Source organism: Bison bison, unplaced genomic scaffold (assembly GCF_000754665.1).
Source record: "Bison bison bison isolate TAMUID 2011002044 unplaced genomic scaffold, Bison_UMD1.0 scf7180017864284, whole genome shotgun sequence".
Lineage (NCBI taxonomy): Eukaryota > Metazoa > Chordata > Mammalia > Artiodactyla > Bovidae > Bison > Bison bison.
Genome location: NW_011494856.1, coordinates 949,516 through 952,663, shown reverse-complemented (window position 1 = coordinate 952,663; position 3,148 = coordinate 949,516).

The following is a 3,148-nucleotide window of genomic DNA, read 5'->3' as shown; positions in this document are numbered from 1 at the left end:
AGCACAAACAGCTCCTCGCAGAGACAGGAGCCTTCAACTGCAGAGTCCTGAGTCAGGAGAAGGGCAGCTTCTGCCCAGCTGAGCCAGCAACAGGCATGTTACCACAAAACTTCCAATCACTACAGCCATTTGTTTGATTCCCTGTAAAGGTGTCAAGCATTTACGGATTATATTGGTCCGAACTCTTGGCTGTGTCAGAAGCCCAACTTAAATCGGTTTAGAGGGAAAAAGGAACTTAATGGCTCCATGACCAAAGTGTAGACAAGACAGGGATGGATCATGGAAACGGAGACAGATGGAACCAGGGCCTCGCGTCCCTGCTGGTCCCTACACACACGCATCAGTTGCCCCTTTGCTTCTACTTTGTCCTTGTGGAAGGGATATGGCCCCTTGAAAATTCCTCAGATGAGGAAGGACTTTCTCCCAGGCAGAAGGCTGGCCCAGAGGGAGGGAGTTTCCTGTCCTTGGGGAGTGAGGGGATGAAGAAGGGAGGGTGATCCCTGTCCAAAGAGTGGGGAGTGGGAGTCCGGGATGGGATTCCTTTCCTGGACACAAGGCAGGACTCCCCAACACAAAGAGTTCAGTCTTGCCTTCACGAATCATTCAACAAACAGATATGGGAAGACCTGCGATAGTACCGTGATGTGCTAGCCACTGTGGAAAGGAGGGCTCCAGAGACGGTGATCAACATGAGGACACAGTTCTGCCCTATACCTTGCACTTTGCTGCAAATGCTTCACCAAGGTGAGTAACCAAGACAAGGAGGTACTACGGGTATCAGGGAAGGCTTCCGGGAAGCAGTGACATCTAAGTTGAGACCTAATGACAAAAAAGTGTCTCCCAGGTTTTGGCTTTTTTTTTTTTTTTGGGGGTGAGGGTAAGGGATTGGGAGGGGAATGTGGTGGAGAGGAGACTGGAATGAACATTCCAACCGAAGACAACAACTCTGAGCTAAAAGATCAATGTGTGAGGGCTGCAAAGAAAACCACGGTGAGGGGGAAGCAGGCTGGAGCACTGGCATGGAGGACCTTGTGGGCCAGAGTGAGAGCTTGGACTTGATCCTGAAGATAGTGGAGAGCCATGGGAGTTCTAAGGAAGAGAGCAGTGGCACTGTCTGATTTCCAATTCTGAGATCCTTTGGTTCCCTGGGTCAAGGTGCACCTCCCACACGGGCAGAGAGAACATTCTGAGTGTGTTTTAGTTTAGACCTCCTAAAAAGTAACTAGAGAAAACACCTCAAGCCCCCTACAAGCAGTAGTTACAGAAATGGGGGATAGGTGTTAAAGAATGAGTGGCCGGGAGGGTGAGAATGATCTGAGGGTGGGCATGCTCCCCACTGTGTAACTAAGCTAGCGGGGAGGGAACTAGGGAGCCCTTCTCTCATTCCCCTAGGACTCTGGCTGGTACCGAAGGGCTGCCACTTCCTTGCCTTCTTGCTGGGTCTCCACTTCTTCATGGGCAGGATCTGCCAACACTGGGAGCAGGAGGCTAGGGCTGGGTGAGGAAGCTGCTAGATCCTCCTCAGGTGAGCTGCAGGGGGTGAAGAGTTCTCTGTTCTGTTCTCCTGGATTCTGTATCCTGTGGCCCCACAGTATGGAGGCCAAGGGCTAAGTCCGTGGAGCACACTGTGGCCAGGTCCAGACTGAATCTAGGTGGTTTTCCTGAAAAAGAAAATGGCCTCTGGAGGAGGGGGTAGAAGCTGAGAGTGAAACGATTGTTTGGTTACTGCCTGGTCTTGACCTTCAACACACACACGTACCCACATACACACATACTTTGTGCCCAGGGTGCTAGGAACCAGAGGTTCACACCAGCAGCAATAGGGGGAGGGACTGAGCTATGGGACCTGGGGGAGGGGAGGGGCAGGCTGGGCCTTGAAGGTGCGGGGCAGGGCTTCGTGGCCTTCAGGACAGGCCAGGATAGAGGCAGCCCTCCCCCTCAGTAGCTTCAGGTGGCTCCTTCACAGCAATCCTTCTGCCCGCCAGGCGCTCCAGCTGGTGGGTCTCAGTTCTCCAAAGGCTCTTTCTCTCCACCCCTTAGCTTCTGTTCCTCCGCTGTGTCTGTCCCTGGCCTTGTCTCACTAAGACTCAGTCTCTGTGTGTCTGTCTCACTATCATGGACCTGTTTTGTTTCATCTCTCTCTTGATCTCCATTGCAATCCTTGTTTCCAACTGTGTCTCGTCCATGTGGCTTCTGTCTCCATGCCTGCCTCACTCGCTTTCTCCATCCCCCCTCTGTCTCTCTGTTATCTTTGTCTCCTCTGTCTCTCTGCCTTGTCCCCACTTCCATCCTCACCTTCCTCTTCTACATGTTTCACCTTGGTTGCCACCTCTGTTCTTGTCTCCCTTCTGCTCCCCCCGCCCCAAATCTAGCTCTCTCCTCCATGTCTCATCCTTGTCTCTGTGAACCCTTATCTCTTATTCCTTTCTCCATCTTTCTCCATCACTGTTTCTGTCCCTTTCTCTCCCTGTCTCCGACTCTGTCTCCTCTCTTCATCCACATCCTCTATCCCCATCCCAGGTCCCATCTCTTTCTCGTTCTTATCGCCATTCGCCCTCCTGAGCCGCCTCCGTGGTCCCCTCCGGGATAGGACCTCGATGGGGGCGGGGCCGAGGGACTGAATCAGAATAACTCGGTTAACTGGACGAATTGAATTAACTTCTTAACACGAGCGAGCGCCGCCAGGCCTGTTTCCCCTCCCTTCTGCGGGGCCGCAGGTGGGGAGGCCAGGGAGAGGGGTCGGGACCCTACGGCCTGGCACGATGCATACACTGAAGGTCTGGTCCGGACTGGGGCGGGATGGGGACTCTAGGGATGGGGGCCCGGGCAGCCTGCCCTGCATCTCTCGAGCCCTAAGAAGGCGGCGGCTACCCTTTGGGTGGGGGGTCGGGGAGACTGGGGGCGGGGTCTTGGCCGTCCAGACCCGCCCCGACGAGCTCGCCCCGCCCGCCCCTCCGCGGGGTCCTGCGCGTTAAAAGGCGCGCGGGCCGGGCTGGGCTGCACTTGCGTTGCACCAAAGCGGAGCGCGGCCGCGACGGGGCGGGCGGTCTCGCGGGCGCTCAGAACTGGCCTCGGGTCCTCAGCGCCTGGCGCTCCAAACCCCATCTTGACCCCAATCCGGCCTGGGACCCAGACTCCGACCCGGCCA